The sequence below is a fragment of the Bombus vancouverensis genome, chromosome 11 (assembly GCF_051014615.1).
Source record: "Bombus vancouverensis nearcticus chromosome 11, iyBomVanc1_principal, whole genome shotgun sequence".
NCBI classification, from domain to species: Eukaryota; Metazoa; Arthropoda; class Insecta; order Hymenoptera; family Apidae; genus Bombus; species Bombus vancouverensis.
This window is the reverse complement of record NC_134921.1, coordinates 400,541-421,229: the sequence shown is the minus strand read 5'-3', so window position 1 is coordinate 421,229 and position 20,689 is coordinate 400,541. Positions and strand designations below refer to the sequence as shown.

Sequence of the window (20,689 nt, the reverse complement as noted above, 5' to 3'; positions counted from 1 at the left end):
TGTTGGATATGCTGCCATTTGGAGAGTCGGTTCGATGGAATGTCTCTGAAATCTCGATCACGTAAGCACATTAATGAATCGCCAATGAGGAAATGTCCGGGAGTGAGGGCTAGGAGATCATTTGGATCGGTGGAGATAGGAGTTAGCGGGCGGGAATTGAGGACTGCTTCTATTTCTATGATAAGAGTATTACGGTGTTAAGCTCATATGTTTCTGTTTCTCCACTCGCGCTGCGCCATAATATCCTTTGATATTTCCGATCCTCTGGTCGTACGAGGAATTGCCGATACATTTTCTCGATGTCGCCAGTGAGTACGTACTGATGAGCGCGGAATCTAATTAATATACAAAATAAATTGTGAGTTGATTCGAGAATATAGGATTTCCCCATTTTCATGATTATCGTGATTTTTGTATAAATATATTTTTTAAGATACTAATAATTAGGTAGTTATAAATTAGTATTATCAATTATTTTGCATTTATAATTCCGCCTCTAGTATAAGTGTTAATTGAAAACTAACTTTATGTTTCAAAAAGTACTAGCAAAGTCGTTGAGTAACAAGCCACTGATGCTAACACAAATAGCATTGTCGTAATTAAATATTTCTAAATATTCATTTTTCATTTTGAACCTGTAGAAACAATTTATTATATATACTATTAGCTAAGTAATTGCATATTTAATTAAGTCGAAATATAAAACTTAGTTATTTTAATAATTTAAAAAATAAAAAACTGACAAACATTTCAATTTAATTTATGGTTGGAACAAAAGACAGTTATTTTTCATTAATTGAAATATTGCAATGCAGAGTACTTTCCAAAATACGCCGAGAGTATTCCTGATGATGAAACGAGCGTTGCTTCATCGAACGCAGCTAAAGAAAAAAACATCTATGTAGTTGGTGGTACGATGCCTGAAATAGAGGGCGATAAATTGTACAATACCTGTACTATTTGGGGTCCCGATGGAACGTTGATAGCAAAACACCGAAAGGTAAGTAATATATTCCTTTATGGCTTTGAATTTGAAAATATTGGGATGAAGAAAGTGACTCTATCTAGGAATAATTTAGGAATATACATATGTACATACGTATACTATAACCAATTCTATAATTTACGGTTTATAAAATACGTTATGATACGGGAAACGCCCATTTTTGTTGTAATGTGTTTGTTGTTGTATAAATTTTTCACATACTTAAAATATTATTATACTTATTTTTTCTCCTTTTTAAACATTATTAAATGATAAGATTTTTTAATAAAAGAAAGTGATAAAAACGCTGTCAGTTATTAAATAAAAAGTAATTAAAGTTTAGGAGTTGGTAACTTTGATATTAAATTACAAAAGTTGCAGCAATAGAATTAGCGACCACATTTTTATGTTATTAGGTACATCTATTCGACATCGACATTCCTAATAAGATTACTTTTCGAGAGAGTGATTCACTCAGTCCTGGTAACTCCCTAACGACGTTCGATGTGGAGGGCTGCAAAATAGGTATTGGCATTTGCTATGATATTAGATTCGAGGAAATGGCACGCATTTATCGGAACAATGGTACAGTAACTTAATCGATCAATACTTAACTAGCAAAAAATTAAATATCTTTCTTAACTATATTCTATATAAAATTAATATAATCTGTAACTCTGTATAAAAAGAAGCTTAATTTAAAAAACCAGTATATTTGCTGAAAATGAAACAAATAAAAGAATTAAAAGCACAATAAGAGGACTGTCCTCGCATATTCAGAAATGATGGAATGTGAACCGTGCAACTACGAAGTTAATTGGTATTCGGTGGCTTCATATTTCCTGCTTCTCTGGGTTAGGTTGCCAAATGCTGATATATCCAGCGGCATTCAATATGACCACTGGACCACTGCACTGGTCATTACTTCAGCGTTTCAGAGCGAATGATAATCAATTATACGTTGCCTGCATATCACCGGCTCGTGTTCTTTAAGCAAGTTACGTCGCATGGGGACATACACAGTTGACCAATCCCTGGGGAAAGATTCTTTACGATTTGGAAACTCAAGAGAATATGGCAGTCACCGATATCGGTAATTTACAGCTTAAAATTAAAAGCGAGAGATCCATGATGTAATTAATTTTTAGTCTCGTTAATTTATCGATTTAGCCATCTTCCTCTGTATTTGTTGAATTTATTAGTAAGCATTACTTATTACTTCGTATGTTTCTTTTTTCTATCAGATCTAAAAGTTGTTGAGGAAGTAAGGGCTCAGATACCTACATTTTCTCAGAGACGTACAGATTTGTACGACACTGTCTGTAAGAAGGAGTAACTCTACACTAAAACAGAAAATGTTTTTTTATAATATTTCTACTACCATATCCTTTTTTTGTGAATTATTACTAATTTCTTATCATTTGTACTAAATGAATGACTCAATTAAGAAAACCAAAACGTTATAAATAATAATCTGTATATCTTGTGTATCAACATGTAATTGGATATTATAATAATATAGGAATGCTATAATAATATAGGATAATAATATAGGAGAATAATAATATAGAAAAAAATACATGCTTTTAAACACCTTTAATATCGATCACATAAATTGTTATAATTCACAATGATTACGCATACATAAAAGACCCCTTGATAGTAAAATTTACGATCAAAAGGCACTTACGTATCGTTTAACAACATTTAATTTATAACACCTTTTAAACATTTAGACAGATTAACACATAACACTTCTTATATATAAACATCAATTCGAAGTTATCGGCTTGGAGAAATTGGTCGATTAATACCTGTAGATTGTCTGTCTCGATGAAAGACTTAAAGAGAGCAAAAACATGATAATGCCGCTAATATAATATTCCTTTTTTCTTGTATCTGTCTGCCTCTCAGGTCGTTTTACTAATTACAATAAGTAATTTCGACTTCTTTGCGCACTCTTTTAACGCATTCGAGACCGAAAGAAATTCATATCAGTCAGTAGGCAAGGGTATAATATACATATTTTATATATAACTTATGTAGTAATGTATATATCATGTTAATTTCATATTTTTTTCAATATAGAATTATTATATATATATATATATATATATATATATATGTCGGAGATGAAAGGAAAGCCGAAGCCTTTCCTTGGAAATTTTGGGAACATCCTCTAGTACCTTAGCCTAGATTTTATTATAGTTGTAATTGCTTAAAATTTGTAATAAGCGAGATTGGGTTCGAGGTGACAATCGGTCGCTGAACGTAGCCACGGTCACGGGATGGATGTTTTATCTAACGGAGGTCTGGAGTGGTTGTATGTGTTTTCCGAGAAATGTGGTTGTGGCGGCATGCGGCCTCGAGAGCAGGCCTAGCCACGTGTGATGTTGCCTTGGAGGTGCCGATGCAATGGGACATACATTGTATTAATAATCAAAACTCCAGGCAGAAACTGCCTAGCAACGGCGTTTGGAACTTTCTCGATGCTTCCAACGAGTGTGCCTAGCAACGGCGTTTGGAACCTTCTCGATGCTTCCAAACGGGTATAGAAAACAAAATGCAATTGTACAGGGAGAAAAATCTCCACGAGGCTGGCATTCTTGCGATTGCCTTGGAGAGTGATACATCGATCATTTTCGACGATCGCATTTGCGTCTAAGTTAGTTTCGCTTAGTAAGGAGTTATCCCGGTAACCGTGGATTCGTTTGAACTCAAACATTGCTAATAGTATTATTTAATTTAATTATTCGTAGATCGTATTATTCATTAGGCTTAGTGTTTGTTAGACTTATTATTAGTTGTACTTATTATTTGTTAAGCTTAGTGATAGACCTGTATATACGTGTAAATAAAATCTCGGCTTTGTGAAACGATGGCTAGTCCACATGAAGAGTCGTCGCGCGCCCAAAATTCGAATCGTGATCCGACATATATATATGACTGTACATAATACATTATAGAATAACATAGTATATAATTTTATATTTTAAAAATATGAGGTATACTATTTAAGATTGTCATCGATTTAAAATCAAAGTATGAAAAGGATACCCTGGAGAGAGTAAAACACAGAATCATTCCAACTAAACATTCAGATCGTACCGACACCTAGGTATCGTCTTACAATTAAATCTCGGTCTCGAATGGATTAAAATGAAATACATACTTGCAGCTTCAACATCTTCAATATCGAGGAGATTCAAACTTTACAAATAAATGTAAATTGCGATGTAAAACAAAGCGATGTAAAAAGGGAAAAAGGAGGAAAGAAGGAACAGGGAAGCAAAGAGAAGAAACGAATTTTTCATTTTCTCTTGCCAGGAATATAAGATGCTAAGTAATCTTCCTAAGTAATCTCCTCCAGCTTTTTCTAGTTTGCTCAATAATTATTAGTACATGTTAGGAAAACAAATAGAATTTTTGTTCTCAAGCGAGGTATAATTTAAATTTTGTATGTACACAAAAATGTTAAATATCTGTAATAAACATGGTATAATCAATTTTTTTACATAAAATTATATTGTATAGGCTATTGTTATTTAAACATTTTAAATTGGATGAAGAAAAAAAATGACGCAAATAAAACGTAGGACATTTTAATTAAAGAGACTAATATAGAGATTTATCTACTTAACTGTGATTAAATCATCTCCACTTAACGCTCTACCTCTTCTATTAATTATGCTTCGTTAAACTATGATTACAGAGGATGGGTTTTTTGATAAAATGACATTCTGACAAATATATATAGATCGATATATATAGATATAGATAGACAAATATATAGATTCTTACAACAGTAGTTATGAATGAACAGTAGTTATTGTATCAATTCCGTTCTTCATTTGTGAAAAGACAATTCGCCAGAATATGGATTCACTGTATGTTACGACCGATCGCGGAGAGACGCGGTCGCGAGGAAAACGCGTCAGCGAGAGGCGTAAATTCTCGCTACGATTCGGTGAATCGACGCCGCGAAGTAGTCGTTCCCCTGTTTCGGTTAAGATAACAGAGGTGGTTGAATGAATATGACACAGTATAGTAAGTTATATTTCACCGTTTATTCCACAACTTATAACGAGGATAGTTACACTGGTGCGTATGTACGAGATGAGTGAGTGACTGATCTGCGGGTGTGTATACCCGCTCGAAGGATGTTGACCGTTCGAAGAATGTGAAATCAGTGCCTCTTGGGAGACGATGCTGTCTCGGAGGAAGGCTAAGGATCGGTCCCTCCAGCGCACGGGACCATCGGATTTGTTGGAGCCGATGTTATTTAGGAGAGTGAGGGAATAGGCTTCGTTTTTAATTGGTTAAACGAAGGTTGGTGGATTAGGAAGGGTCTTAGCTGCCCTTGATAGAAAGTTGTTATTAGGAAGCATCGTACGTGGAAAAATCCAACTTTCCCTTGCCAAGCCGTAGTAAACAATAGTCTTTAGAAACTGATTTAGAAAAGGACATTTGTTGGGTCTGAAGGACCTTAACGAGCAAATTACTCGGGTTTATGACGGGTACTTAGGCTATTGAGGGTACGCCGTACGGAAGAGCGGACATCTGGTGTCCGTCTGGCCCGCGGTGTGTGACCTGGGCCAGGCAGAGAGTCGCACGGCGTAACATCCTCCCCCCGTTGAGAGGGTACCGATCAAAATTTCATTAAAGGTGGAGTTAATTGGAGCAGCCGCCCGACTCCTTGTTGATTGCTGATTGTCCTTATTCTGCGTGATCGGGTTGGCTCGTTGGTAGGACGCGCTGCGTGGCACGTCGTTCCAAGATGCTCGTTGCCGTATGACTTGTGGTAGTCTGGATGAGGCCGTTGTCGCCAGGGTGACTTCGAATATACGGTCGAAGGCCCGTTGCCTGGATGGCACGTTGTCCCCTTTGTAGTCTGGATCGCCGTCTTCCTCGCCGATGCCGAGCGATTTCCAGGTGAAATTCACGACCCAAGAAGTGTCGTGAATCTTGCTTCTGGAAGTGTCGTTAAACACCTCGGCCCAGGAAGTATCGTCGAAGGGAACGTCGGTGATGCTTGGTGAAGATTCATCAAGCGCGGTGCGGCGGTTTGAGGTTGATTGGGAGGCTGGACTCCCCCCGATGACCCGCTCGAATCGCATTCTCTTAGTGATGATTCTTGATAGAGGAGAAGCGTTGGGCGTCGTGATTTGGACTTGTTTTGCCATTGGAGAGTGTGGTAGCGTCGTTGCAGCCAAGGGTGACTTCAGGGAGAAGTCCGTGACACGCGACTTGTTCGGTGTGGCGCTCTGTGAACTCAGCAGCGAATCGTTGAGATCAGATAGAATGTTCTGTAAATTACCGATACCATTTGAGTGATTAGTCATGGTATTAATAATGAGGCAATGATTCTGAGTAGGGCCAATTGCAGGCGTAGCACATCTCTGAGGTGGCGAAGTAGGAGTCTTCGCGTTACGTCTCGAAGTGTGACTGTCCGATGCAATGTTTCTAATCTCGGGTGGTGCAGATGACGTGATGTAAGAGAGATGATTGGACGTCGATACGTTGTGTTGGACGTCCATCGTAGAAGTATTGCCCGAAGAAACACTGCTCCTGGATGGTTTGAGCACAGTGGATTTCGAAGCCTTTACAGTAGGTTTCGACTCGACGTTGACCTTGTAACTATCCTGGATGGGATTCAACCCGTTACTATCTAGGTTGTGGGCTGCGGTTAAAGAGTCATGAACGTTCGATGCTAATGTGGTTGTCGTCGGGCCGCGTTTAGGTGACACGTTGCGAGTGTGATGCGATGAGCTTCGCGTGTCTTGCGATGGGATCGGTGGTCTCTGGAACCTGCTAGGAGCTTTGTTGCTGCATTCCGGAGGTTTTGGATTCGCTACTCTCTTGGAGGCATCCGTTGAGGAAGAATTAAGTTCGATGAGAGCGCTCAATCGTACTACCAGATCTACATAGACATCGAGTAAGTCCACAGGTGCGAAGTCGTCGAGCTCAAGTAATTGGTCGTTGACAATGTTAAACCGTTTCCAAATGTCGTCCACTTGTTTTCGATAAGTTCTTAAAGTGGCCTTGTAGTGCTGACCAGACTGTTCGTATTCGTCGAGTGATTTCGATACGGCCTGGAATTGGTCGCTTAGATTGCTTCGCTCCCGATGCAAGGAGGTGATTTTCTCTGCGTTTCCGGTTGTCATTGTTTGTTAGATAAGTGGAATGGTTATAACTTACTTCTGTTGAAGATTGTCCAGTTGCGGCAGGAGGTTGCGTGGTTGCGTTTTAACCACCGAATTTTACCTCTTCAAGGGTGACGATCCTTGACGTTACTGACCTCGCTGGGGGGTAACGCTTCCGCTGCTGGTTATGTTGGATTCACGTGGCACTGTATGATAGTGGGTGTCACTGGTGTGCGCTTTTCACTTGACGCGTGATGCGGCTTTGAGGGTCGAATGATTCGACCGGTTACGTGTCCACACTTTTCACTTGTCACTGAATCCGGCTCGAAGGACCAAATGTTTCGACCGGATGGGTGACAAAACTATCCACTGCCACTGATGATCCGGCTCGAAGGACCAAATGTTACGACCGATCGCGGAGAGACGCGGTCGCGAGGAAAACGCGTCAGCGAGAGGCGTAAATTCTCGCTACGATTCGGTGAATCGACGCCGCGAAGTAGTCGTTCCCCTGTTTCGGTTAAGATAACAGAGGTGGTTGAATGAATATGACACAGTATAGTAAGTTATATTTCACCGTTTATTCCACAACTTATAACGAGGATAGTTACACTGGTGCGTATGTACGAGATGAGTGAGTGACTGATCTGCGGGTGTGTATACCCGCTCGAAGGATGTTGACCGTTCGAAGGATGTGAAATCAGTGCCTCTTGGGAGACGATGCTGTCTCGGAGGAAGGCTAAGGATCGGTCCCTCCAGCGCACGGGACCATCGGATTTGTTGGAGCCGATGTTATTTAGGAGAGTGAGGGAATAGGCTTCGTTTTTAATTGGTTAAACGAAGGTTGGTGGATTAGGAAGGGTCTTAGCTGCCCTTGATAGAAAGTTGTTATTAGGAAGCATCGTACGTGGAAAAATCCAACTTTCCCTTGCCAAGCCGTAGTAAACAATAGTCTTTAGAAACTGATTTAGAAAAGGACATTTGTTGGGTCTGAAGGACCTTAACGAGCAAATTACTCGGGTTTATGACGGGTACTTAGGCTATTGAGGGTACGCCGTACGGAAGAGCGGACATCTGGTGTCCGTCTGGCCCGCGGTGTGTGACCTGGGCCAGGCAGAGAGTCGCACGGCGTAACACTGTAGTTATAGCTATAGGATTTCAATCTAGTTGACAGACTTGCTTTACGTACTCTTGTTCTACTTTATCGCGATTCTCTCCTCATCTTATACGCTTTGTCGAGTGTCACGTAATTTTTGGGTTGGTTGGTGAAAATAAAATATAGTTGAGTCGTAACACAACTATTAACTTGGTTTTAATCAACCTTTATTATGAATTCAGCAATCACAATGTAACACGCACTGAGTTAACATAAATCACAATTCACTCCAACCACGTTATGTAAGACTTAGTTACAACAATACATTAAGTACGCGACTTATAAGAGTAGAGACCGACATAGATATGTTGACTATTCTAAGGATACAGAATAAGTGAAGTTTTACTGACGATACTGTGTCTGAGGAAAGCTAGGGGTGGGTGTGTCTAAGGACACGGGACTATCGGATTTGTTGATGACAATTTTGGTTAAGGAAGTGAGGGCAGTAGACACCATCTCCGATTGGATAATAGGACGGTTGGTGGACCAGGAAGGGTTTTAGCCGCCCTCGCGAGAAAGTTGCCAACGGAACATACCAGATGTGGAGAAAACCAACTTTCTAAGCTAACACGTGGTAGACAATAAACGTAAAGGGAAATTTAAGACAGGAAATACTCGCTTGGTCCGAAGGACCTTAACTATAAAAATGCCAAGGCCCCTGGTGGGCACTTAAGACTATTGAGGGTGCGCGCCAAGGATATGCAGACATCTGGGTGCCATCCTGTCCGTGGTGTGTGGCCTGGTCTCTGATATGAATTGAGGTTACACGAGCAAAGTAATATTGGCATATATCTCGGCTCTGGTTACAATCATTAGTTTCCGCCTAAACGGTTAGAATCACATAGCTCGCGCTCTACTCTCGTTTATTCAACATTCAGGCCATATGGTCGCATGCGACGAGTTTTATGTTAATTCCGACCGATTACAATACCTTTCTTTCGTTTACAAGGAACGACGAGACTGGCAGTTGCGTGATTTCCAATGCAAAAGCCGCGATATCTGCACGATAACCTAACCTCAACCGATTTTGTTGTACTATTCTTATGTGGACTTCGTTTGTACCACTTTCGTAACAAAAATAGAATACGTAGAACACAGCATTCCGTTATGCGATATTGTCGATTCATAACATCCGAAAAATCAGAGATAATTATTTCCCTACAGTTGTACATTTGTGTGAAAAATTACGAACGTAAAGTTGTTTGGTGCATGCACAGTCCTCCCCTCCCCTGCATTTGCGTGGACATGCTAGAAAGATTCACTTTTCCACGGTGAAACTGTATGTATTATAATTTCATTTTTACAAAGGTCGAACATCCTACTATGCATAAATTTAATATTAATATAAGCAGGTTTCGTGTTAAGTATTACATCTGACGTATAAGCACACGTGTGTACGAGCCTTGGTTTTAAATGTCTTATAGTAGACACCGAAAAGATTATTCAGTTGGATATCTGACTCAACATCAATATTTTACTAGGAGATAACATGTTAAGAACACGTTGGTGGATGGCATGGGAGATGATGAATGAAGACATACTTCTGTGAGATACATAAAATAGTAGTCAGAACGTATTTTGGCGCTTGGGGACAGCAACAGCTTTTTTTTTTTTTTTATTTATTTGTTGGAATTACAATCAATTCTCGCGTTGAGAATTTTCAGTAATTTTTCTGGCGTGGCGCAGTGACATGGCTGTTTATTTACAATAAGTTAATACTTATTATAGATAGGTATAATTTATAAGTATTATAAGTAAGTGCATATGCTTAATTTGGATAATTAAATGAATCTAACGTTTAGGTCTAGCGGGTAGTGCCTCTTCAGCCTGCGAATCTGGTCCGTCGTATCGAGTAGTCCAGTGATTAGGGGGTTTCGGTGTTTCTTGACTCTTTTGCTATATCTGTCGCTATATTTTGCTATTTCCTCTTTGACTGTAGGTATCTTGAGGTCGCGATGGATGGTTTCGTTGGTAACATACCAAGGTGCGTCTATTAAGGCTCTTAGCGTTTTCGATTGGAATCGTTGTAGTATTTCGATGTTGGAGTTACTTGCTGTTCCCCATCGCTTCCTATATCCCTATATTCCGTACTTGCTTCGCTTGGTACTTTTATAATTTTCGTAGTTACAATAAAAAATTTAATTCTTAACAGGTTAAAGATTTAACCTCTTGCTTTATAGTGTACAATAATTTTTTTTTTTTTTTTTTGTATAGGTTATGTGATCCATAGTTTGAGTAACTAGTACATATATATATTTACGTGACAAGCTTTCATTTCAATCTATATTTAAGATTAATATTTTATCAGTTTCTGTTCGTAACAACATCGAAGTAGTCCATAAGTTTGAAGAGTATAATTAAGGAAGTTATGAAGCAAGAGGTTAAGAACAAATTCTGAAAGAGGTTATGTACAACTCAGTAGTACTGCTTTACATTACTTTGCGAATTACTTTTCAAGCATAAAAATAGTTTAACAGCCACTTATAGTTACTTCCTTACCATTACATTCATTAAATTCGTTTGATTTTGTAAACAAAATAACCACGCTGACCAGTCTCTTATTTAAAATAGAATTATTTTGTCATATATCCAACAGTTTACTTTCTCTTCGCTTTGTCTCGTATTACGACTTTATAACGGTGTTTCTTTAAACTTTAAACGATCGTAATAAATGTATTTACGGACGATGACTGATATCTGGTCTGTCTTAAAGTTTCAACTAATTAGTGCCCCGTTACTTTGGACGTTATGAAATGTTGTATAACCAAAGACTTATCTTCTCTTTTGGTAGTTGCATAAGAGAAGACTGAGCCATTGAAACGCTCGAATAGATTAGCTGATTCGCTTAACGTATTTTTACTTCCGACGAGCTAAACACAAGAGCAGAAAGCACATAAGGAATAATACAGAAACGTCAAACGTATACAGAAATATATTTCGTAAAAGCATTAGTACGTAACATGTCTTTATAATTCTATTTATGTATAGTAAAATGGCTTGTATCCATTTTCATGAATTATAACTGACATTTCAAAGCATTCATGTAGATATGTAACTCTCGTTAATTAATAATTTAACAATGCGTCATGAAACGTATCATTTTCGTTTCTTCCTTTGTTTCGTTATACACAGGAACGAATTTGTAAATAAAGATGTATAATCAACGATAACATATGACAGCGAGTATAATAACTGTCAGCAAAGGAAGAGGTCGGTAAAATGATTGTGGTTGATTTCAGTGTATCGGTAAATAAGCTTTGACAGACGTTGCCGGGGGACTCGGTGTCGGTGAAACCGCGTCGATGAAATGATTGTCAGTAATTTAAAGATAACCCAATTTATTGATCTGTCTCCCCTTCATGGCGTTGTACGTCTCTCTATAAAACATATTCTACCTCGGAGGGCTGAAAAATTTAACTTGGTCTCACTGGACTGGACTGTAAGTAAGAAAATTGAAATGCAAAATCCACGTGTGAGCGCAACGGTTTAGATGGAAAGTTCGATAGGACAATTATGTATATTAGCCTGAAAGAAAGCTCGTGGCTTCGCACGCAACACGTAATTTCCCTCGCTGAAATAATCCTATTACAACGATACGATTTAAAATTTTCCTTAACAGACCTCGCAATGTAATTCTTCATCTACAATTTTTTATTCGGCCTGAAACAAGAGACTTTCGAAGCCTTATAGAGTCTCGCGAATCTAAAAGTCAGGTTTCAACGTATTTTCGCGTCTTATTCTATAATACTGAAAACATTAAAGGTGTTAACGATTATTGTCTCACTATGTACGTACATCAAACGAGTACTTACGTAAGAGACGAATGGAAATGGAAACAGCCGAGAATAATTGAAGATAATTTGAATACGTTCCAGGCTATAATACAATTTCTCGTGAACCGTAATTGATTCGCAGAAGGGAATTGCTGCTTCTCACGACTAGCAAAGTGTTTCGCAAAAAAAAAAAAAAAGAAAAGAAAAATGGTATCGGAAGGATAGAAAAAAAGCGGTGGCCTACATCAAGCAATCTTCATGCCGATAATGCATTTATTATTCAGTTCGTTCATTTTCTATCGCGTAAGAGACACTGGGATAACTGACAGAACGAGCGTATAAATTTTGCATCTCTCAACCTGACTTCTCCCAATTCGTATACTTCCATCCTTCGTATAAGTGACAATGAATCAGAAGAGTTTCATAGCAATATTGAACAACATACAGTCAACTACAACACCATTAGATACATCCACCATACAGTCAACTACAACACCATTAGATAACAGCAATACAATAGATTATAATTTTCTACGCGTCATTGATTCATCATCATCATTTTCCATTTTTTTAGCATATGTAAAAACGTATCTGACGTAATCTTACCTCGCTCTTCGAGTACAAAAATCCATTCAAATGAAACAAAGGGAAAAGAAATAAGAAAACAAACACTCACATACGAATCTTCATTACATAACTGTATGTACTCCTCGAGGTATAATTACTCAGACACGTTACAGCGTACCTTCTTCGTTCCCTGATGGCTGATGTTGATCGTTGACGTTTATAATGAAAGAATTTCGTCAACGGCGCCATCTGGATCCTTGTTGAAAAATTAAAATAGCCGCAACAGCACCATTAAGCTCATCACCCAGAGTAGCTCTTGTTGCTGAGTCGTGGAGGAATTCTTATCATCAACGACATAAACTATACCAGTTCCGGTAATGTTCTTTAGATGGTCCAGGCATTCGAACTCGCAACATCGCTTTCCAAGACGGAATTTCTTGCATGTCTGTAGTAAAAAGAAATCGATCAATTGTACAGATCAATCGTCACTCGACTGCTCGAGAATTCAGATCATCCAGAGAATAGAATAGAGACGTAGATGGAAAAATGTAGTGCGATCATCGCAGTGGGAGGAAATAGGGGGATAGGGACCAAATGAATGAACGAGATGTTAAGGACAACTGACGATAAGTTCTTCTTTTGTCGAGAATTGCATGTTTGTGAATGGTTTGTGGGTGGTTAGGTGGAGAGAATTGAAGAGTTTGGAGGTGACTGGAAGAGTGTTTTGGGCAAGGTAGATTGCAGAATGGTTGCGGTAGCATTGTGTTAATTATGGGTTTGTACATGTAATCTTTGTATGTATCACTACATACAACCTAACGTATATTTTTAATAATACATCAGAGTTTTAGTTATTTCATAGCTATGAATTTTATACTCTATAATCTTGACGTTTTATTTCACAGAAGCGTTTGAATATCCATAAAAATTAAATGAACCAATGTATTCATTATCTTATAGAGAAGATATATTATTTTTAATTATGTTCCAATTATTTATCATGATCCTGATTTCCTTATTCTGAAAATTTGAAAGAAAGTTTTGTAGTTTGATACTTTCAGCGACAAAGGGTCAATATTGCTTTAGTATATTTCGTCACATATACATGTATATCTATATGTCGGAGATGAAAGGACACCGGAACCTTTGGATAGCCCCGCAACATTGCAATCTAAAGTCTACTATAACTGTAACTAAACTATTGTAGTTATTCAATCCGATTGTAATTGTTCGAGATTAGTGACGGTGAGCTTTGGCTCGAGGTGACAGTCTGTCGCCCAACGTAGCCGCGGTCAAGGGATGAACGCTTTGCCTAACAAAGGTATGGAGTAATTCTATAGCTCTCCTTAAAAGAAATATTCGTGGCGACACGCGACAGTAAACATTCCAACGGTTTCTGTCCCGTGGCTCGCCACACGCAGACCCTATTCTTCGAGTAAGATGATTGCCAGATGTCGATGCGTCTCCGCAGTACATGTTCGGCTAGCCCGAGGGTCCGTTATAAATCTTAAGGTTTAGTTAACTAAAGTCCTTCAAACAGACAAACAGTCTTTGTCCCAACTACGGGAAGATAGGGGAGACATATTTTTCAACGAGCGGCGTCTCCCACTAGCAACTTTCCCTCGAGGGCGGCTAGCATCTTTTTCTAACCACCGATATGGAGATTGACCAATTAGCAGCAACGCCAATTTCCCTTACTTTCTGAACGAAGGCTTTTCTCGACGAATCCGATGATCTCGTGTCCTTAGACACACCCCGTTATAGTTTTCCTCTGTGGCATCATCGGGACGGGACGGGCATTCTTTTACGCGCTCCCGTCGACCAAAGAGTAACGTTTTTACGCTCAGCAATTATTTTTACGAGTCAGACTTAGATTCAGCGAGAACGCCCATCTGTCATCCCGTTGGCCGCGGATTCGTTATTGAACTGGAGACCACTGTCACTAGTGTCGCGGACGTCTCACCGCCGTGGTAGATTGTCAAACCTGTGTTATTCATACCTGTGTCAATAAATCGTATCTTCGTTACACCGCAACGATGGCTACCTTCAATGAAGACTCCTCAAACACCGACAACCCTATCCCCAATGTCATTCCGACATATATATCCACCGAAAATGCGCTCTTGTAGACAAACGCTCGATTCGCGTCATAGCTTTTAAAGCTTGTCGCATCTCAATCCGTTGGAAAAAGTTTTTCCTGTAGCATATTTTATTTTTACGAACCAACAAGGTCTTTGTTTATTTCCTTCTGTTTTTTGCTCCAATTTCCCCATTGTTTTTTCAAGGATAGTATTTCAGAGCCACCAGTCAAGTTTATTATAACAATAAACGTACGTTTCGGAAACATTTTGTGCTGTGAAACAGAATACACTAAAGTTTGAAGGTCACATCGATTTTCGAAAGTTTATAAATGGAGGTGTATGACAGTATCACCAGCTGTTGCTGTCCAAGTAACTCCAACATCGAAATACTACAACGATTCCAATCGAAAACGCTAAGAGCCTTAATAGACGCACCTTGGTATGTTACCGACGAAACCATCCATCGCGACCTCAAGATACCTACAGTCAAAGAGGAAATAGCAAAATATAGCGACAGATATAGCAAAAGAGTCAACAAACACCGAAACCCGCTAATCACTGGACTACTCGATACGACGGACCAGATTCGATTCCTTTTTACTACAGACATGCAAGAAATTCCGTCTTGGAAAGCGATGTTGCGAGTTCGAATGCCTGGACCATCTAAAGAACATTACCGGAACTGGTATAGTTTATGTCGTTGATGATAATAATTCCTCCACGACTCAGCAACAAGAGCTACTCTGGGTGATGAGCTTAATGGTGCTGTTGCGGCTATTTTAATTTTTCAACAAGGATCCAGATGGCGCCGTTGACGAAATTCTTTCATTATAAACGTCAACGATCAACATCAGCCATCAGGGAACGAAGAAGGTACGCTGTAACGTGTCTGAGTAATTATACCTCGAGGAGTACATACAGTTATGTAATGAAGATTCGTATGTGAGTGTTTGTTTTCTTATTTCTTTTCCCTTTGTTTCATTTGAATGGATTTTTGTACTCAAAGAGCGAGGTAAGATTACGTCAGATACGTTTTTACATATGCTAAAAAAATGGAAAATGATGATGATGAATCAATGACGCGTAGAAAATTATAATCTATTGTATTGCTGTTATCTAATGGTGTTGTAGTTGACTGTATGGTGGATGTATCTAATGGTGTTGTAGTTGACTGTATGTTGTTCAATATTGCTATGAAACTCTTCTGATTCATTGTCACTTATACGAAGGATGGAAGTATACGAATTGGGAGAAGTCAGGTTGAGAGATGCAAAATTTATACGCTCGTTCTGTCAGTTATCCCAGTGTCTCTTACGCGATAGAAAATGAACGAACTGAATAATAAATGCATTATCGGCATGAAGATTGCTTGATGTAGGCCACCGCTTTTTTTCTATCCTTCCGATACCATTTTTCTTTTCTTTTTTTTTTTTTTGCGAAACACTTTGCTAGTCGTGAGAAGCAGCAATTCCCTTCTGCGAATCAATTACGGTTCACGAGAAATTGTATTATAGCCTGGAACGTATTCAAATTATCTTCAATTATTCTCGGCTGTTTCCATTTCCATTTGTCTCTTACGTAAGTACTCGTTTGATGTACGTACATAGTGAGACAATAATCGTTAACACCTTTAATGTTTTCAGTATTATAGAATAAGACGCGAAAATACGTTGAAACCTGACTTTTAGATTCGCGAGACTCTATAAGGCTTCGAAAGTCTCTTGTTTCAGGCCGAATAAAAAATTGTAGATGAAGAATTACATTGCGAGGTCTGTTAAGGAAAATTTTAAATCGTATCGTTGTAATAGGATTATTTCAGCGAGGGAAATTACGTGTTGCGTGCGAAGCCACGAGCTTTCTTTCAGGCTAATATACATAATTGTCCTATCGAACTTTCCATCTAAACCGTTGCGCTCACACGTGGATTTTGCATTTCAATTTTCTTACTTACAGTCCAGTCCAGTGAGACCAAGTTAAATTTTTCAGCCCTCCGAGGTAGAATATGTTTTATAGAGAGACGTACAACGCCATGAAGGGGAGACAGATCAATAAATTGGGTTATCTTTAAATTACTGACAATCATTTCATCGACGCGGTTTCACCGACACCGAGTCCCCCGGCAACGTCTGTCAAAGCTTATTTACCGATACACTGAAATCAACCACAATCATTTTACCGACCTCTTCCTTTGCTGACAGTTATTATACTCGCTGTCATATGTTATCGTTGATTATACATCTTTATTTACAAATTCGTTCCTGTGTATAACGAAACAAAGGAAGAAACGAAAATGATACGTTTCATGACGCATTGTTAAATTATTAATTAACGAGAGTTACATATCTACATGAATGCTTTGAAATGTCAGTTATAATTCATGAAAATGGATACAAGCCATTTTACTATACATAAATAGAATTATAAAGACATGTTACGTACTAATGCTTTTACGAAATATATTTCTGTATACGTTTGACGTTTCTGTATTATTCCTTATGTGCTTTCTGCTCTTGTGTTTAGCTCGTCGGAAGTAAAAATACGTTAAGCGAATCAGCTAATCTATTCGAGCGTTTCAATGGCTCAGTCTTCTCTTATGCAACTACCAAAAGAGAAGATAAGTCTTTGGTTATACAACATTTCATAACGTCCAAAGTAACGGGGCACTAATTAGTTGAAACTTTAAGACAGACCAGATATCAGTCATCGTCCGTAAATACATTTATTACGATCGTTTAAAGTTTAAAGAAACACCGTTATAAAGTCGTAATACGAGACAAAGCGAAGAGAAAGTAAACTGTTGGATATATGACAAAATAATTCTATTTTAAATAAGAGACTGGTCAGCGTGGTTATTTTGTTTACAAAATCAAACGAATTTAATGAATGTAATGGTAAGGAAGTAACTATAAGTGGCTGTTAAACTATTTTTATGCTTGAAAAGTAATTCGCAAAGTAATGTAAAGCAGTACTACTGAGTTGTACATAACCTCTTTCAGAATTTGTTCTTAACCTCTTGCTTCATAACTTCCTTAACTATACTCTTCAAACTTATGGACTACTTCGATGTTGTTACGAACAGAAACTGATAAAATGTTAATCTTAAATATAGATTGAAATGAAAGCTTGTCACGTAAATATATATATGTACTAGTTACTCAAACTATGGATCACATAACCTATACAAAAAAAAAAAAATTATTGTACACTATAAAGCAAGAGGTTAAATCTTTAATCTGTTAAGAATTAAATTTTTTATTGTAACTACGAAAATTATAAAAGTACCAAGCGAAGCAAGTACGGAATATATGCGGAATATGAATCGCTCAACGAGCCAAAGAGCGGCTCAGTGACAAAATTAGTAAAGTAAAGACCACAAATATTACAACATTATATTCTACCACAAAATAATTCTCTATACAAAAAAGGTACACAACGAATCGATTTTTCACAACGATAAGAGTCAACAGAACCAATCAAGACCAGGCGAGACTCTCATAAAACAACGATATCAGAGGGATCAAATCAGCGACTTCAATCTATGTTACAGAGTATAGTTATCAAGAAAAATTGCTCTTGTCATGAAAAGTATGGTAATTATACTCTTATAATACATTGTATATCTCGCAGTCGGATGTGCCCGTGGCCATCGGAAATGTAAAGACGACGCTTTTAGAAAGTGATAGCGCCATCGCGTTTTAAAAACGCGTTAGAAGAAGGACGGTTTCGCTATCCAAGGCGAATCGAAAAGTGTGCGTGTTGCGAGAATCAGAGTTGATCGAGACGTCGAAGCATAGAGTCGTTAGAATTGAGTTGCGAGTGTTGTCGAGTGTTAGAGTTGTTAGTGAGAGAGAGAGAGAGAGAGAGAGAGAGAGAGTTACCAAATAGTTGTCAAGTTATTTGTTGTAAATACGAGCGTTGCATTTAGTTTTCCTGTTAATCAAACATCGTTTCTCTGTCTAACTAATATCTGTATTTTCAATCCATTATTAATATATTCCGATATTACAAGTGGGGGCTCGTCCGGGATTGAATAAGACAGAGAAACGATACGATTTAACGGAGCTATTTGTGCGGGAGTAGAAAGGAATAGAATAAAATGGCAAACGTTGAAGACGAACGATTGTCGGGTGAAGAGGATTTGACGCTGGAGGAGCTGAGGAGTAAGCTCGCACAGATGAATCTGCCTATATCCGGTGCGAGATCAGTGCTGGTTGCCAGGTTGAACAGAGCGTGCAAACCTGGTCGATCTACTCCTAAGGATTCGAAGCGTGGCGAAGAACCAACAAACCAGCGAGATCTAAGAAGCAAGCAGCGAGCCGAACGCAGTCAAGAGGGAGAGGAAGACCTCGAGAAGCTGAGGACGAAAGAGCTGAGAGCGCGTCTCGTTAGCTTGGGGTTGAAGGTAACGGGAAGAAAATCCGAACTACGCGCGCGGCTACAGGCGGCCCTAGAAGGAGACGATGTATCGTCGGAAGAAGGGAGCTCCAACGAAAGTGAAGGCGAGGACGATAAACAAGGCGCGCGAGAATACAGGAGAGGCACGCGAGCGGTGTATCAGGACCGCGATGAGTATCAGCAGAAGTATATGCGTCGGTTCGATGTTGAGTCTTAAAGACGTGGAAGACTCATTAGAGAAATTCAGCGGGGATGATCTGCTGAGTGTAAATCAGTGGGTGGAAGACTTCGAGGAAATGGCAGAAGTGTGGGGTTGGTCAGACGCCCACATGGTGGCCTATGCTAAGAAATTACTCGCAGGCTCCGCTCAGGCCTTCGTACGACAAGAGCGATGCGCGAAGTTTTGGGCAAAGCTAAAAAAGGCGTTGAGGAATGAGTTCGAAAATGTAGTAAGCGACCAACAGATACATGGCGAGTTATCCCATAGAAAGAAGAAAGCAGATGAGAGTCTGCAACAATATATGTATCACATGTGCGGGATTGCAAAAGAAGGAAGGGTTGATACGCAATCCTTGATAGACTACATTATTCAAGGCATTCCCGACGAGGTCGCGAACAAGACTGTGCTATACGGAGCCAGGAATATCGAGCAATTAAAAGAGCGTTTCAGGCGCTACGAAGCGATAAAAAGAGATATGGAGATGAGGACGAAATTTGAGGAGCCGAAGAGTAGCAGGGTAAAGCCGGTGGCGAAGCTGTCCGAAACCGAGAGGAACAAGGAACCCGGTCGATCTGGAGATGCGAGGAAGGCGCGATGCTACAATTGCGGTGATGCGGAGCACGTGTGTGCGGAGTGTCCGAGCAAGTCGAGAGGACCTAAATGCTTCAAATGTAGGGAGTACGGACACATCGCATCAAAATGCGACAAGGCACTGGGTGAGCCCTCAAAAAAAGTTTACAGCGTGTTTCGGTCGTTACAAACAAGGCGTGGTAAGGATGTTAAGATGGAAAATTTCGAATTGAGCGCGTTGATAGACACCGGTAGTGAGCTGACTCTAATGCGAGCAGATCAGCATGTGAAAATCGGAGCGCCCAGATTAAGTCGGGAAATCGTTGGATTTGGCGGTGTCGGTTCCGGAAGGAATTTTACGCTCGGGAAATTTTCGACGAACATTATTATAGACAATGAGTCGTACTGTGATGCAACATTCGCTTATTATTGGCGCAGACTTTTTGGACACTGTTGAAATAAGTATAAAAGGGGGAGAATCTTTTATTAGTAGAATAAAGGACAAAAATCCCGATGAGTGTCCGGAAGTCCTCAAGATAGATGTAGAGACACAGGCGAGTGAGATAGATTTGTCACACGTTAAGGACATGCAACATAGGCTAAAAAGAGATTTGAAGAGAACCAAAGCATTGCTAAGAGACGCTCAAACGATGCTGGAGAAATCGAAAGGTGACTCGACGGGTAAAGCAGCTTTACGACAGCTGAAGAACCAGTTAGAAGATGCAGAATGCGCTAGAGCAGTTGCAGTTAAAGCGAAACAGGCACTGGAGCAAGAACCGAATGAGGCGCAGGCTTCGTTGCA

The 20,689-nt window shown here is 39.2% G+C and overlaps 1 protein-coding gene and 1 long non-coding RNA gene across 2 annotated transcripts in view; both read left to right on the top strand.

Annotated features, from left to right (window-relative positions):
• LOC143303315 (uncharacterized) overlaps positions 1-20,689 on the top strand; it is a 277,255-nt gene that overhangs the window by 233,782 nt on the left and 22,784 nt on the right. The window lies entirely within an intron of this gene.
• Positions 1,586-4,655, top strand: LOC143303404 (uncharacterized). The gene is made up of 2 exons (XR_013059621.1): positions 1,586-2,078; positions 2,230-4,655. It is a non-coding gene; the product is annotated as an uncharacterized LOC143303404 (long non-coding RNA).